Source organism: Elephas maximus, chromosome 4, assembly GCF_024166365.1.
Source record: "Elephas maximus indicus isolate mEleMax1 chromosome 4, mEleMax1 primary haplotype, whole genome shotgun sequence".
NCBI lineage: Eukaryota > Metazoa > Chordata > Mammalia > Proboscidea > Elephantidae > Elephas > Elephas maximus.
The window spans coordinates 143792604-143810926 of NC_064822.1; the positions used below are offsets into that span (position 1 = coordinate 143792604).

Consider the following 18323-nt stretch of genomic DNA (forward strand, 5'->3'; position numbering starts at 1 on the left):
TAAGCACTCAATAAATGCTTATGGAACAAAATAGAACTATACTCCTCTGTTTTCTTCATAACTCTTTGAGAACATGTTCTTTTCTTCTCTTGTTTCTCTTATTTTGGCTCTAAACAGTTGGGCTAAATAGAATCTTATTCTTAGCCCTCTTTTCTCATTCTGCTTATATTTCCTAGATAATCTCCATGCATTTGACTTTAAGTATTATTTCCTAAACCAAGGATACAAAAACCTCTTTCTATATCTGACCTTCCCACTGAGCACTAACTTCTTAGTTAGGGCTTCTGTATGGTTCATACATACCTTACACTCCAAATGTGTTGTTGTTGTTAGGTGCTCTCAAGTCAGTACCAATTCATAGTGACTGCTATGTACAACAGAACAAAGTGCTACCCAGTCCTGTAACATCCTCATAATCATTGATATGTTTGGGCCTCTTGTTGCAGCCACTGTGTCAGTCCATCTCACGGGGGGTCTTCCTCTTTTTTGCTGACCCTCTGCTTTAACAAGCATGATGTCCTTCTCCAGGGATTGGTCACTGCTGATAACATGTCCAAAGTAAGTGGAATGAAGTCTTACCATCCTCGCTTCTAAGAAGCATTCTGACTGTACTTCTTCCTAGACAGATTTGTTAATTCCACTGACAGTCCATGACACCATAATTCAAAGGCATCAATTCTTCTTTGGTCTTCCTTATTCATTGTCCAGCTTTTGCGTGAATGTGAGGTGATTGAAAATACCATGGCTTGGGTCAGGTGAATCTTAGTCCTCAAAGAGACATGAACCAAAATTACATGAACCAAAATCACTATCTCCACTCTTTCCCCCAAAAAACATGTTTTGTTCCATGTACTCTGTGATTCTGTTAATGATAACCATATCCACTCAGTCATCAAAATTAAGAACTTGGGATTGATTCTAATTTCATTATTCTTCTATCTCACCCTGTATTGGTCATTACAATAAAGTCTACTTTTTAAATATGTCTCAAAATATCCTCTCTTTTCCATGCCTGTTGCCATATTTTTGAGGCTGATATTTAGCTGGTATACACAAGTATGTCACACCAACTGGTGCCCATTCTGTTTGGGCTTCTGATCTGATTTGTGTCTGTGCCATTCTGGTTGCATATCTCAGGATATCATCAGATTTCCTCTGGTCTAGAAGGCTTTCTAATAGGTGCTCCTGCTTTACTGTCACTCACTTTCAGGCCATCTCTACCCTGGCTTCTATTTCTGAGCATTTTCCACTTACAATTATCTGTCTAAAACACAAATGCCTTTGTTGCTTAAAACCGTTCAAAGGGCTGATCTGCAGAAAGATGAAGTAGACAAGCTTTTCCCTATTCTTCACTCTAAGTGAAACAAAAAGCCCTAGACATTAGAAAACAAATATAAGAAGACTCTGAAAAGTGAAGAGAAAGAAGAAGGAAGACTGGCGAGGGACCTTGGGGCTCAAGAAATAACATAAAGGTGAAACCCTGGGTTTTATTTCCCCCTTATATATCCTGGACTTGTTGCTGAAGAAGCTGGCAACTCAGAAATGCCAGCAACTGTAGACAAAAAAAAAAAAAAAGGAAAAAGAACTGGAAAGAAAGCTTGATCTCTCAAGCTAAAGGACAAGAAAGGGAAAGTCCAACAAAACATAAAATTTTTAGACCATTTTACTCCAGGAGAATGCCACAGAAAAAATCTATGGTTCTGCCCTCACCTCACTTAAGGAAAGAACAAGTTGGGAACCCAGATTTATACCTTTGTCAACCTGTAAGGAGACATCTTAGTCCTCCTTCCTCCCACTGGAATGGTGTCAGAGAATGCCAGCTAGGGACTCAGGACCTTTATTCTCACCAGTTGTAATAATGATTCCCTACCTTGAATGACAGTGGAGACCTTGTGAGGAGCCTGGATCTAAAATTCAATGAGAAGCAACCAGGCTTCCCTTCTGTAATCATTAAGGTTGTGTGTCAACTTGGCTGAGCCGTGATTCTCAGTGGTTTGGCAGTTATAATGTAGTTTGGCAGTCATGATGTAGTTTGGCAGTCATATGACGATGTGATCATTTCCATGATGAGATTTGATATAATGTCATCACCACCATGTTGGGATCTGCTGCAAGTAGCCAGTCAGTTGACAGTTTCCTTGGGTGGGGATGGGGGTGGGAAGCAAGGGAGCAGTGGTGGTGGTGTCAGCCTGCACTGAATATAAGTAGACTTTCTGGCAAGGCTCACAGACTTTTGCTCACTCTGGATCCTGCAGCTGGCTCCTATTCATCTGACCTCTGGTTCTTGGGACTTGACCTGTCATCTTGTCTGCCAATCTTGGAATTTGTTGATCTTCACAGCATGCAAGCAAGAGAGCCCTGCTGTCTGAACTGTCGATCTTGGTCTTGCCAGGCCCTGTGGCTACATGAATCAGGAGAGGCTTCTGTCTTGACCCATGCATGTGGAATGTTCTAGCCTCTACAACTGCGTGAGCCATTTCCTCGATTTAAATCTCTCTCTCTATATATTTATATGCTTTACTGGTTTTGCATCTCTAGAGAACCCAGCCTAAGACACCTCCCATTCTCCACTGGGGGGTATCAAGACTCTCACCATGAGAAATGAGGCTGCTTGTTTTTCCCCATTATTTCAGTGGAGGCCATGTGGGGAGCTGGAACTCCCACTTCTATCCAGAAATAACAAGGGACACTCCCCTATCGAGAGTAAATGGAGGACAAATGGGGAAAATGTATTTCTACACCTCCCTTCCCTTGCCTTGCCAGAATGATGTCAAAGGAAGCCAGCTGAAATAGAGTTTTCATTGGCTAATTTCTGAAAGTAGATTGCCAAACCTTTCTTCCTAGTCTCCCTTAGGCTGTAAGCTCTGCTAAGACTGTGCAGCATCAACACCCAAGCCTCCACATTCAGACAGGTGGAGGCTGAGCATGAGGTGCATTGTCTGGGAATCAAACATGGGTCTTCTGCATGGATAGAGAGAATTTACCACTGAACCACTGATATATCAATAAGTACTTTAAATGTACGCAGTCTAAATACACCAATTAAAAGACAGATATACACGATAAAGGCACACATACAAAAAGAAGAAAGAGCCAAAATCAGAGAACTGTCCCTACAACTTGAACAAATAGAAAGTGAGCAACAAAAGAATCCATCAGGCACCAGAAGAAAACAAATAATAAAAATTAGAGCTGAACTAAATGAATTAGAGAACAGAGAAACAATTGAAAGAATTAACAAAGTCAAAAGCTGGTTCTCTGAAAAAATTAACAAAATTGATAAACCATTAGCCAGCCTGACTAAAGAAATCCAGGAAAGGAAACAAATAACCCGAATAAGAAATGAGAAGGACCACATCACAACAGAACCAACTGAAATTAAAAGAATAATTTCAGATTATTATGAAAAATTGTACTCTAACAAATTTGAAAACCTAGAAGAAATGGATGAATTCCTAGAAAAACACTACCTACCTAAACTAACACAATCAGAAGTAGAACAACTAAATAGACTCATAACAAAAAAAGAGATTGAAACGGTAATAAAAAAAACTCCCAACAAAAAAAAGCCCTGGCCCGTACGGCTTTACTGCAGAGTTCTACCAAACTTTCAGAGAAGAGTTAACACCGCTACTACTAAAGAAATTTCAAAGCATAGAAAATGACGGAATACTACCTAACTCATTCTATGAAGCCACCATATCCCTGATACCAAAACCGGGTAAAGACATCACAAAAAAAGAAAATCACAGACCTATATCCCTCATGAACATAGATGCAAAAATCCTCAACAAAATTCTAGCCAATAGAATTCAACAACATATCAAAAAAATAATCCACCACGACCAAGTGGGATTTATACCAGGTATGCAAGGCTGGTTTAATATTAGAAAAACCGTTAATGTCATCCACCATATAAATAAAACAAAAGACAAAAACCACATGATCTTATCAATTGATGCAGAAAAGACATTTGACAAAGTCCAACACCCATTCATGATAAAAACTCTCAGCAAAATAGGAATTGAAGGAAAATTCCTCAACATAATAAAGGGCATCTACATATTTTTTTTTTTTTTTTTTTTTACACAAAGCCAACAGCCAACATCACTCTAAATGGAGAGAGCTTGAAAGCATTTCCCTTGAGAACGGGAACCAGACAAGGATGCCCTTTATCACCGCTCTTATTCAACATTGTGCTAAAGGTCCTAGCCAGAGCAATTAGGCTAGACAAAGAAATAAAGGGCATCTGGATTGGCAAGGAGGAAGTAAAATTATCTCTATTTGCAGATGACATGATCTTATACACAGAAAACCCTAAGGAATCCTCCAGAAAACTACTGAAACTAATAGAACAGTTTGGCAGAGTCTCAGGTTGTAAGATAAACATACAAAAATCACTTGGATTCCTCTACATCAACAAAAAGAACATCGAAGAGGAAATCACCAAATCAATACCATTCACAGTAGCCCCCAAGAAGATAAAATACTTAGGAATAAATCTTACCAAAGATGTAAAAGACCTATACAAAGAAAACTACAAAGTACCACTGCAAAAACTAAAAAGGACCTACTTAAGTGGAAAAACATACCTTGCTCATGGATAGGAAGACTTAACATAGTAAAAATGTCTATTCTACCAAAAGCCATCTATACATACAATGCACTTCTGATCCAAATCCCAATGACATTTTTTAATGTAATGGAGAAACAAATCACCAACTTCATATGGAAGGGAAAGAAGCCCCGGATAAATAAAGCATTACCGAAACAGAAGAAGAAAGTGGGAGGCCTCACTCTACCTGATTTTAGAAACTATTATACAGCCACAGTAGTCAAAACAGCCTGGTATTGGTACAACAGCAGGCACATAGACCAATGGAACAGAATCGAGAACCCAGATATAAATCCATCCACATCTGAGCAGCTGATATTTGACAAAGGCCCAGTGTCAGTTAATTGGGGAAAAGATAGTCTTTTTACCAAATGGTGCTGGCATAACTGGATATCCATTTGCAAAAAAAATGAAACAGGACCCATACCTCACACCATGCACAAAAACTAACTCCAAGTGGATCAAATACCTAAACATAAAGACTAAGACGATAAAGATCATGGAAGAAAAAATAGGGACAACGTTAGGAGCCCTAATACAAGGCATAAACAGAATACAAAACGTTACCAAAAATGACGAAGAGAAACCAGATAACTGGGAGCTCCTAAAAATCCAACACCTATGCTCATCTAAAGACTTCACCAAAAGAGTAAAAAGACCACCTACAGGTTGGGAAAGAATTTTCAGCTATGAGATCTCTGACCAGTGCCTGATTTCTAAAATCTATATGATTCTGTTAAAACTCAACCACAAAAAGACAAGCAACCCAATCAAAAAGTGGGCAAAGGATATGAACACGCACTTCACTAAAGAAGACATTCAGGCAGCTAACAGATACACGAGAAAATGCTCTTGATCATTAGCCATTAGAGAAATGCAAATTAAAACTATGATGAGATTCCATCTCACTCCAACAAGGCTGGCATTAATCCAAAAAACACAAAATAATAAATGTTGGAGAGGCTACGGAGAGATTGGAACTCTTATACACTGCTGGTGGGAATGTAAAATGGTACGACTACTTTGGAAATCCATCTGGCGTTTTCTTAAAAAGTTAGAACTACCATACAACCCAGAAATCCCACTCCTCGGAATATACCCTAGAGAAATAAGAGCCTTTACATGAACAGATATATGCACACCCATGTTTATTGCAGCTCTGTTTACAATAGCAAAAAGCTGGAAGCAACCAAGATGTCCATCAACGGATGAATGGATAAATAAATTGTGGTATATTTACACAATGGAATATTGCGCATCGATAAACAACAGTGAGGAATCTGTGAAACATTTCATAACATGGAGGAACCTGGAAGGCATTATGCTGAGTGAAATTAGAGGCAAAAGGACAAATATTGTATAAGACCACTACTGTAAGATCTTGAGAAATAGTATAAACTGAGAAGAACACATACTTTTGTGGTTACGAGGAGGGGAGGGAGGGAAGGTGGAAGAGGGTTTTTTACTGATTAATTAGTAGATAAGAACTGCTTTAGGTGAAGGGAAGGACAATACTCTATACACGGAAGGTCAGCTCAACTGGACTGGACCAAAGGCAAAGAAGTTTCCAGGATAAACTGAATGCTTCAAAGGTCAGCGGAGCAAGGGCAGGGGTTTGGGGACTATGGCTTAAGGGGACTTCTAAGTCAATTGGCAAAATAATTCTATTATGAAAACATTTTGCATCCCACTTTGAAATGTGGCATCTGGGGTCTTAAATGCTAACAAGCGGCCATCTAAGATGCATCAATTGGTCTCAACCCACCTGGATCAAAGGAGAATGAAGAACACCAAGGTCACATGATAACCATGAGCCCAAGAGACAGAAAGGGCCACATGAACCAGAGACTTACGTCATTCTGAGACCAGAAGAACTAGATGGTGCCCGGCTACAACTGATGACTGCCCTGACAGGGAGCACAACAGAGAACCCCTAAGGGAGCAGGAGATCAGTGGGATGCAGACCCCAAATTCTCATAAAAAGACCATACTTAATGGTCCGACTGAGACTAGAGGAATCCCGGCGGTCATAGTCCCCAAACCTTCTGTTGGCCCAGGACAGGAACCATTCCCGAAGACAACTCATCAGACATGGAAGGGACTGGACAATGGGTTGGAGAGAGATGCTGCAGAAGAGTGAGCTACTTGTATCAGGTGGACACTTGAGACTGTGTTGGCATCTCCTGTCTGGAGGGGAGATAGGAGGGTAGAGAGGGTTAGAAACTGGCAAAATTGTCACGAAAAGAGAGACTGGAAGGAGGGAGCGGGCTGCCTCATTAGGGGTAGAGTAAGTGGGAGTATGTAGTAAGGTGTATATAAGCTTATATGTGACAGACTGACTTGATTTGTAAACTTTCACTTAAAGCACAATAAAAATTATTAAAAGAAAAAAAAAAGACAGATATACAGAGCATATTTAAAAACATGGTCCAACTCTATGCTGTTTGGTAGAAGTGCATTTCAAAAATGACGGTATGGGAGTTTGCAAGTAAAAGATTGAAAATATATATATACAGATATTAACCAAAAGAAAGCAGGAGTGGTTGTCCTAAAATTGGATTTAAATAAAATTACCACAGATAAATAGGCGATTATATAATGATAAAAGGGTCACACCAAAGAGACATTGTTGCAATCCTAAAAGGGTATGCACCAGTCAACAAAGGTGCAAAATATGTGTAGAAAAATATTAATAAAATTGGAAGGAGAAATTGAAAACACAATATAGTTGGAAATTTCACAACCCATCTCTCAGTAATTGATATACCAACTATCAGCAAAGATAAAAATTAAAAATCGTCACCCAACAGGATCTAATAAGCATGTATAGAACAGCAGCACAATAAATATTCTTATAAAATACGCACAGAACATATACCAACATATACCATATCCTGAGCCATAAAATAAACCTGAAAAATTTAAAATAATTGAAATTGTACAGGTGTTCTCTGACTCTAATTGATTCAATCTAGAAATCAATAACAGAAATGTAACAGGAAAATCTCCCACCAATTGGAAATTATAACCCACGGGTAAAAAAGGAAGGAAGTCTCAAGGGAAATTAAAAAAAAAATACATTAGACTGAAAGAAAAAGAAAGTACAACATGTAAAAATTTGTGGGACACACCTAAAGCACCAATGAGAACACTAAATGGATACATTAGAAAAGGAGGAAAGTCTGGAATCAAGAATCTAAGCTCCCAACTCAATAACCTGGAATAGAAGAACAAAACAAGCCCAAAACAAGTGGAAGGAAAGAAAATAAAGATAATATCATAAATCGATATGGCCCTTTGAAAATGTCAGTAAAGTTAGCAAAAGTCTAGTTAAGACTGACGAAGAAAAAAGATGGAAGAAACAAAGTACCAATATCAAGAATAAAGCTGGGAACATAATTACAGATCTCGCAGACATCAAAAAATAATGAGGTAATACTATGAACAACTCCACACACAGAAATTTGACAACTTGGCGGAAATGGACAAATTTCTAAAAAAACAAGCCATCGCAATTAACTGAATATGAAATAGGATCATTTTAATATCCCTATCAATAGCAAGAAAATTAAGTTTGTAATAATTGAAAGGTCAAACTAAACAAAAACTCTCCAAAAGAAACATTCAGGCTCAAATGATTTCTCTAGACAATTCTAACTTTTAAAGAAGATTTAACACCAATTCTGCACAATCTCTTCCAGAAAATAGAAGAAGAGAGAATGCTTTCCAATGCATTTTATGAAGCTTGTATTGCCCTAATTTCAAAACCAAATACAGGACAAACAACAACAACAACAAACTACAGAACCATATCCCTCATGAATATAGATGCAAAAATCCTTAACAAAATATAGCAAATAGAATGCAACAATATATAAAAATAATTATGCACTATGCCTACGTTGTTTTTATTCCAGTGATGCAAGGCTGGTTCGGTATTTGAAATTCAATGTAACGCTCCCTCTATACAGACTAAGGAAGAAAAATGACATAATTATATCAACCGATGCAGAAAAACATTTAACAAAATTCAGTACACTTTCATGATGAAAACTCTCAGAAAACTAGGAATTGAAAATTGAAGGGAACTTCCAAAGCTTGATAAAAAGCATCTACAAAAAACCTACAGTTAACATACTTAATGGTGAAAGACTTACAGTTTCCCCATTACATTCAGGAATAAGGAAAGGATGTCCTCCCTCTTATTCAACAGAGTTCTGGAAGTTCTATATCCTGGTTGAAATGTCTGCACTTGCCCCAACATAAAACACATACACAGAGAAAAATAACTCAAAAATATAGTATCTTAGCACAACTAATCATGTGAGAACTCTAAAAGATGCTGGCATCAGCTTCATGATCTTCTCCATTTTTGAAGGTCAAATTATATACGCTGGATCAGAGTAATAACTGAATCATCATTAAAAAAATTTTTTTTTTATTCCATATGCACAGAAAAACAGATTGCAGTTAAGCTAGATTTTAAAAAAAGAAGAAAAAAAGTTTTCCATTACATCAGAGGAAGTAAAGAACTATTATGTGTGCCCACTGAGTGTATTCATTAGTGGCATTGTGGTCTTATAATGACATAACATACCTCTATCCTCGAAAAACTAATAATCAGATTACACAAAACAGAATGACAAAGGTGAGGCACAAATTCTCGTAAAGAAAAAATAACTGCATACGTGCAGTTAACAATTGTATTGTTAAAACCAAGCCTGGGGCACGCTCAGGATTCTGAAGTTCATATGTGGAAATACGTCATAAGATGACTTTGTGGAGACTAATATATCCAGAACAGCATTTTGGATGAGAGGAGTGTTTATCAGAGACCAGACAAAAGAGAGAAGTAGATGAGATATGCATTGAAGATACTTTAGAGATGATTTAGCAAAGTATTAAATACAAAAAATTAATTTGGAAGTAGTTCTTATCCTCAACATTTCTAAACATGGTTGTTTCATACTTTGAAATGGTTTAAAGTTGTGGTCCGTGTATATAAAATAATAGCAATTACTCATATTTTACACATAAAATATGTATGCATATGTGTTTATACTGCTTTTATACACTTACATCATGTTATACTTCTTTGAACCCTTCAGGCTATTTTTACATGCTGTGATGGCTAAGGAAACCCTGGTGGTGTAGTGGTTAAGAGCTATGGCTGCTAACCAAAAAGTTGGCAGTTCGAATCCACCAGGTGCTCCTTGGAAACTCTATGGGGCAGTTCTACTCTGTTCTATAGGATCACTAGGAGTAGGAATCAACTCAATGGCAGTGGGTTTTTTTTTTTGGTGATGGATAAAGTTGTGTGTTAATTTGGCTGGGCCATGATTCTCAGTGGTTTGGCAGTTATGATGTAGTTTGGCAGCTTTTTAATGGTAATCACCTCCATGATGAGATCTGATATAATGTGATCACCTCCATGATAAGATCTGTTGTGAGCAGTCAATCAATTGAAAGGGAATTTTGTGGAGGGGGGGGGTAGCCTGCATCCAATATAGGCGGACTTTCTGGCAAGGCTTGCTGGCTTTTGCTCGCCCTGGATCCTGCAGCTGCCTCCTGTTCCTCTGACCTCTGCTTCTTAGAACTTGAGCTAGAAACTTACCTGCTGCCTGACCTTCAGATCTTAGATTCCCCAGCACCTGCAGCTATGTGAACCAGGAAAAGCCTCCAGCTTGACCCATGAACTTGGGACTTTCCAGCCTCTACAACTCCATGAGCCATTTCCTTTATCTCTCTCTCTGCACTGCACTGGTTTTGCTTCTGTAGAGAACCCAGCCTAAGACACATGTATTGTCTTATTTCATTCGTATATATATATATATATACAAAGTTGATTTTCATACTAAAAATTCTACATAAAAAAAGGAAAGGAAGGGTTATCTAAATTCTCCCTTCTATTCATTAATTCAGGAAAAGTCCATTCAAAAAGAGATTATCAAGCCGAATATTCTGAAGTTTTCAAAGACATATACTCAATTTAAAAACTAGTAAAGTAAAACCTATCAAAAAACAAAAAAAAAAGAGATGAAAAATTATAATAGTTTGGATAATGGTGAACCGTGAAGTAGTCTGTATTATTCACAGATGAAAGGCTTTAAAGGCCACTCTTATTTCACTCACAAACTCTATCCTGAAAGGACATATCCTTGAGGAGAGAGACCGCAGGGTTATTTTCCACATCTGCTGCTCATTCTTCAAAGTTGGTAATAGCAAGATCAGCACATCTGTGTGTGCTGAACCCTTTGCCTGGTGCTGAGAAGGGAATTAATGGGCTCCAAAGGGAGCTGCCTCCAATGCTCTGATCACTGCTCCAATGCTGTGAGGACAGACTCTGAAACAAGAAATGCTGGCATGTGTAAAAATCAATCATGCATGACTGGATTGCATGGGAACGAATGGTTGATGTTTTTATTTAAGAACTGTATCCTGGGTGGGGTCATCCTGGGCAAGAATATATTTACATTTTTGAATAATAACAGTAGCTAATAATATCTAGCTTCTATTGCACTTTTATATTATGGACACTGTTCTAAGGAATTTTTTTATAGATTAATCAATTTGATGCCATATAAAAAATGTATTACTAGTACTATTATTTGTGGGTGAGAAAACTGAGGCAGAGAGCAGTTAAGTAACTTCTTTGAGGCCAAGCAATGAATGGAAGAGCCAGATTACCATTGCAGTCTTAACTGCTATGCCTCCTCTCAAAAAAAAAAAGAAGTTTTCACTAATTTATAATGAAACTTTCCTTCAGCAAATAATGTTTGCCAAAGTTCACTCACTATGAAAAGAAGTTGGAAGACTACCAGAGTTATAAAATTTAAACAGGTTACCAAATAATATACATATTCAAGAAAAAGAGAAGTAATTGGAGAAGATTCAGAGATGTACAGAACTGGGACAACATTCATTAGTCCTCTAGCTTTAGTGATGAAGAAATGAATTCCATACAGGTTGAATTGATTTGCCCAAGATCATGTAAGTAGGTAAAGGTAGAGCCAGATAATTAACATCGATCTTGATATTTCCAGTCTAGTGACTGTGCTCCCACACCACAACTCAGAATCTTATTTCCTCTACTTTCTGTAACCAATTTATTGCCTGAGAAGACAGAGTATAATGCATATCTTCAGAGTTAATTGCTGAATTATTAGCAGAAAGCCATCTGCCTTGGTTAAATTAGTGAGCTTACAAACACATTTATTAAAATAGCTTGCCGCTATGAAATATGCTCTTTGTGAAATGAAAACAAACATAAAACGAGAGCAAGTTTTCATTCCTTAAAGACTTTCAAAATGGGCAGTAACAGCTACATTCCATTCTAGACATAAGTGATAACTTAGCCAAGGAACAATAAGCTGAGGTCTGGCTTAGCCAGACCACTGCCATTGTGGCAGTCTGGATTTTATGATGATATTGATATATATAAGACATGCATTTGTACATTGGTATACAACCAAAAAGAAAAGCATGGTTCAGGAGGAATTGTTTGCCCTTGAGAAGAAGTGCTAGGTTTTGATTCTGTAGGCGAGAGTCTAAAAAAGGCAAATAGTAACTAAAAGAGAGAGGCCAGAAAATATATCTATGTATTTAGCTACTAGTAACCAACACACACACACACAAATTTGTTTATGTATTAAACTCATATTAGAGTATCATTTGTGTTTCATCTCTCCTCTTTGGTAATATCCCATCCCTGTCCCTATGTTACTGATTATGTCTTTTGGAATCAGTACTCTATTAACAAAGTAATCTTCTGAAATTTGCTTCTTTCCTTTCAAAAATAAGAAACCAATTATTCAGAATTGGTTTGCATATTGTAACTGGTCAGTCCAGTTTGGGTTCCAGAATTCTGTACTTTAAGTATGTCTAGTTCAACTAATAAAAGCAAATCTTTGTCTTATAAAAATTATAACCTACTAACTTAAATTGTTCATGAAGTTCTGGCAGCAGGTATACTCTTCCTACCTCTCTTAAGGAAAAAAAAAAAAATTACCTAAAAATATTTTTTTTTTCTGATATCTTCATTCAGGCATTTATTTAACAAATATTTATTGAAAACCTAACATAAGTTCTAGAATCAATGGTGAGCAAAACTGATATGGTTCCTTTCCTCGTGGAGTTTAGAGTCAAGAGGGGCAAACAAACAAATCAAAGGATCCTACAAACAAATGTGGAGCAGCAACTATCCAGGCAAGCCTCAAAGGAAAAAATGCAATGTGCTAAGAGATTCTATAATAAGATGACTTGATCTAGTCAGAGAGGTCAAAAAAGGCTTCCTTGAGGAAATGACACTTGAGCTGAGATATAAAGAATAACAGAAAAATAAATCAGGCAAAGATAAAAAGTGTGCAAAGTTCCTGTAACAAGGATGAGTATAAAAATAACTACAGGGAAGACAGGAGTGTGTTGCATTTTAGAGAAGAGAATGATTGTGGTGAAGGGAATGGTCAACACTTTCAAATGCTGTTGAGAAGCCAAGATGAGATTGAAAATGTCCTTTGGTTTTTGGAAAAATGAAGATCACTTTGGACATCAGCAAAATCTATCATTATGGAATGATGGTAATGGAGTCAATTTGTGATAATTACAGAGTAACTTCCAGGTTAGGGAATGGAGCTATTGAGTGTAGGCACGCCTTCAAAGATGAAGAGTTGGTAGCTGGAAGGGAATAAGGGAATGAAATATATAGAAGAGTTAATAATTTAAGTTTCTACTGTGATCAAGGTACTCAGAGTGGAGAAGATTGAAAGAAGCAATTTGGAAAAACCTTGAGGCTGAAAAAGAGAAGCCGTATGAATTGAAAATGAAAAATTGAAGAGACAAAGGGGGAATCAGAAAAGCAAACTATCCCGAAAACCAGTGGTGGGGAGATTTTCTAGAAGATGGGGGATTGGTGGTACCAAATGCTGTTGAGAAAGATCTGGTAGCACAATGACTGAATGAGGCTTTGAGGGGTTAGGGTGTCATTATCACCTTTATGAGAGCAAGTTGATTGGAAAGTTTATTGTATTTGTTTTGCTTTCTAGCATGAGGAAATATGAGCATATATGAAGGTTGTTTTGGGTGAAGTATTGGAAGGTAAGGAGGAGCTGGGCTTTTTGCAATCTTAGGTTGAATTCCAGTATACATTTGGAATAGCCACACTTTACTTCCTTGGCAGAAGTTTGGTAGGGTGATTTAATTTCTCTGATTACAGCAACGTCTCACTACTCTATGTGAATAGAGAAAAATCTTAATTTGCTTGGCTAGTACTTTTTTTTAGTACAGGGTAGCAGGATGTTAGGTTACCAGCATGTAAGAGTTCAGGTAAAAACAGCCCTGCTAGAAAGCCACCAGCTACAGTAGTGATAAGTGTACTCTGTGGCTACCGAGTATGCTAAATATGTCAGAACTGCAAATTAGCTCATCACCTGGTCTACAGAATTATCAGTTCCAGTGCTCTGCTTCATTTACTTGGCATTAATACTTCTAGAGGTAAGCTTTTTTTTTTTTTAGTGGGACAGATGGACTATTTTCCGACCCAGGCAGAAGTAGTGGATTAGTTACTGGGGGGGGGGGTGGCCCCATCACAAGGCCCAGTATGGCCCACTCTCAGAGCTGGAAGAAGTCAGGGGAATAATAAACCCAAAGGGGAAAGATATAGATAGAGTTATAGACACACACTCATATCTTGAATATATAATGAAAGAAAGTTGGAGCTTTAGTTATGGAGAGGTTCTACCTTTTCAGGCCTGGAAGCCAGAGCATGTCCTTAAGTGAAGAACTCAAGGCTAAGGAATTGCAAACTAGTGTTTTCCAAATTGAGACAAAATAATGTGAGTTATGGAGAGACTTTGGGGAAGAGGGTTATACACTCCTTTGGTTTATATTTCAAAATGCACAAAAGGGGAAAGAGTAATCATCTCACCATCTTCTGTCCCCAGGTACCTGATTTTTCTCACATGGAGGCAATCTGTCTTATATATAATAGTTAATGAATGGACAAGGAAAGTCTTTTCTCCTTCTTTATGCAATTGGTTTTGTACAAATAGTATGCGCCCTATTCCACGTTTTGTTTTTTTCACTAAATAATATGCCCTGTAGTATTCCTTAGATTTTAAAAGGTCTCAGGTTTAAATGTTACTGGCCCAACCACTCATCCCTTGAAGGCACATGGTATATAGTAGAAACAACAAATCATGTTTCGTGTTTCATCACTTTTCCAAAATAAACAATCAAAAACATGGCCGCACTTGTCTGCTGAAATGAAATTCAGAATTACTCAGTAAAGGCATATTGCTGCCTTCACCTTAAAAATACAGCAGAAACATGCCTTAGGTGACATTCTCAGCTGTTGTTCAAAAAGAGCTCAAATGTATTTCTAATCTTACCTCAAAAAAGAGACAAATGCTGCAGTTTACTCAAAAATGTTTATGTCAAAGTTCAAGAAACTATAAGTACCCATGACCCCAAACCTTGAATAAGCTGAAGGCATAGGTTTAATAATAAAGCAGTTAAATTTTCACTCAAAGATTTAATTCTAGTGTTTATCTTTGTTTTGCTAAGTTGCTGCATTTTACTACTTTTTGGTGTTGGAGACAGAACTAAAATAGGAACTTCATGAGAAACTGAGACATCATCTGGTTTTTCTAACCCAGAGCTTTTCATCTCCTGACCCATTAATATTAACACATTGAGTTCTAAGTAGTAGAAAATTATAAATGAAAGTTAATTTTTAAGTTATTTTAACAAATGTCTTTGTGTGCTTTGCCCCTACTCTAACCTCATCTTAAATCTAACTGATATTAAAACCGAAAAAAAAAAAAAAACAGTGCCACTGAGTCGATTCCGACTCATAACAACCCAGTAAGTCAGAATAGATAGAACTGCCTCATAGGGTTTCCAAGGCTGTAATCTTGAAGGAGGCAGACTGCCACATCTTTTTCCCACAGAGTGACTGGTGGGTTCCAGCTACTGACCTTTTGGTTAGCAGCCGAGCGCTTAGCCACTGCACCATCAGGGCTTCTAAATGATATTAGCAGCTGATATTTTAGAAAACTATAATAAAAATTTAAGATTTATATCAGCTGCAAGTTTATAATCTCTACTTCATAATTGTAGGTACCAGTTTCTGCCTCTGTTCTCTGGGCAGTAAACAATAATGTAGCCTTTAGGTTTGCGGAAGGGAATTAAAAAAGCCAACTGTAACAATATACTTGGATCCACAATCAACATCCATAGAAACGAAAGTCAAGAAATCAAATGAAAAATTTCATTGGACTAGTCTGATGCAAAAAATCTCTTAAAGTGTTAAAAAGCAAAGATGACACCTTGAGAACTAATGTGCACCTGACCCAAGCCGTGGTGTTTTCAGTCACCTTATATCCACGCAAAAGCTGGACAATGAATAAGAAAGACTGAAGAAGAATTGATGCATTTAAATTACAGTATTGGTGAATAATATTGAACATACCATGGACTGCCAGAAGAATGAACACATCCGCCTTGGAAGAAGTAAAACCAGAATGCTCCTTGGAAGGGAGGGTTTCAAGACTTCGTCTCATATACTTTGGACATGTTATCAGTAGGGACCAGTCCCTGGATAAGGACATCATGCTTGATAAAGTGGACGGTCAGGGAATAAAGAGGAAGACCCTCTATGCGATAGGCTGACACAGCGGCTGCAACAATGGGCTCAAACATAACAACAATTATGAAAATGGCACAGGTCCAGCAGAGTTTTGTTCTGTTGTACATAGGGTCACTATGAGTCAGAACCAACTCCATGGCGCCTAATAACAACGTGTCATACATGGTAATCATACATGGTATAGCATTTTCATTATGACATTAATATCAGCCTTTAGTGTGTATGTTGTTATCGCTCTACGACACTGGCACTGTAGACTGTAGAGAGCTTCAACTCTGATTGGCAGCCAACTATCTTCCTTCAGTTGAGGCCCAACTATTTGAAAATATTATCTCAGTGTGCTTAGCTTATTGAGGAAATATTGACAGAAGCATTTGTTTTTATTCAGCAGGAAGGAAAATAGACACATAGGCAAGGTAAGTATATTACATAAGGTAGTTAATAAATTTTTTATGCAGATAAGATTCAAGTGTCCTAAGTCACAATTTAGTATTCAATGGGCTGATTAGTGTCTAAGATATATCAAAGAGGGGAAAGTGAAATGTTTACCTCGGTGTTAAAGACAATAATGGAGTTGATTTATTTCAGACTGACGTGCTCAAGCCTTCGAACTTTGTGAGTCAAATTATGTATATGTGTTGCCAGATTGTATCTGTCCGTTTTTTATATTATGTGAATCTATTGACCCACATGAGGTTGGTAATGAAATAAACTGAATTCAAGTGCTTTGGATAGTTGTGATAATAAAAATGAATTTCAGTTGCAACAAATACTTAAGCATTAAAAGGATAAGAGAGAAAACAGTTCAATATAAGAAATACTTATAAGCGTTAATTTTTAAAAAGAAGAAACAATTATGCTAAAAATTATTCAGGGCAACCATTAAAAAAAATTGCCCTATCAAAGATTCAGTAAGAAGTGAGTAGTCAATCTAGGTTAATTAACATCTACAGGGTAATTCTTATTTATTATCTGTCTTTCATAATTCTTTCTTTTTACTTCTGGCAAATCATTTTCACTTTATAACTTAGATTAGTGTTGCCTAAATAATTCTTTCCAAATAATAAGGTTCATGGGCTGCTCAGATGGGGGATGTGGTCACTGAAGTTTAGGAAGTATTACGTACAGTTAGGTTTCCATCTCTTGGAAATTCCTGATGGACTTTAACACTATCAAGACTTCAATAAATGGCCAAGATCTGTTTTTTTCTTTGTTTATCCCAACTTTTACAAAAAGAGTTTGATTATGAATTTTTCTTTTTTCATGTAGCATATATTAACATTCTAGGTACCTGGCTTTGGAAGAACAGGAATAAATAACAGTGATGAGAATAGACTGAGGAATGAGGGTATTTGGCCAAGATGGATTTTATGGATAACTTAGAATTTTCACAGAATTATTAATATTTAAATGCCTTGCTTATTTTTCACTTTGAATAAACACCAATTGAAAAAAAAATGCTTTGTGTCCTTTTGAATTGTGTAGTCTGCCAAAATCGTTAGATTTTTATGCATAATTTTTCCATTGAACACGTGCAATGTCATTTTGAAATGATTGAGAACATGAATTTGAACTATCTTGCTAGATAATTTTTTTTATTCATAGAAGTTGCTTTACTTGGAGTGAGCTATTTTACTTGCAAAGATCTTTCATTGCTCAGGAATCACTCTGCTTCCAAATTTTTCTCTTTTCTCAAATATTTTCAGAGTTTCTACTGTCCGCCTTAACCATGACCATGAAAAAATATGTTAATATTAGAAATCCATAGCAGGTTTATTTCTCATTTAGTTTACCCCACAAAATAATATATTTAATTTCTTGACATACAGAAGCCTGTTTATGTTACTAATTTGAATATGACACATTGGGTCATATTCAGTATTTAATGGGTCCTTTATTTTCCAGAATTGGAGAAATTAATGCTTGCAATTTGAAAAGCTTTTAGGAGGCTGTCATAGAGCAAACAGCCTCTCTGGTGTGTGCTTTTGGTTTGTTTTATTTGTGAGAGAACATGAGAGTATTTCCAAACTAAGATTTGTTGAGAACCCAATTTTATTAACATTG

At 37.0% G+C, this 18323-nt stretch overlaps 1 protein-coding gene across 3 annotated transcripts in view; it reads left to right on the top strand.

Moving 5' to 3' along the window:
* Positions 1 to 18323, top strand: part of ACSS3 (acyl-CoA synthetase short chain family member 3) — a 175969-nt gene that overhangs the window by 84733 nt on the left and 72913 nt on the right. The gene's annotated exons all lie outside the window — the stretch shown is intronic.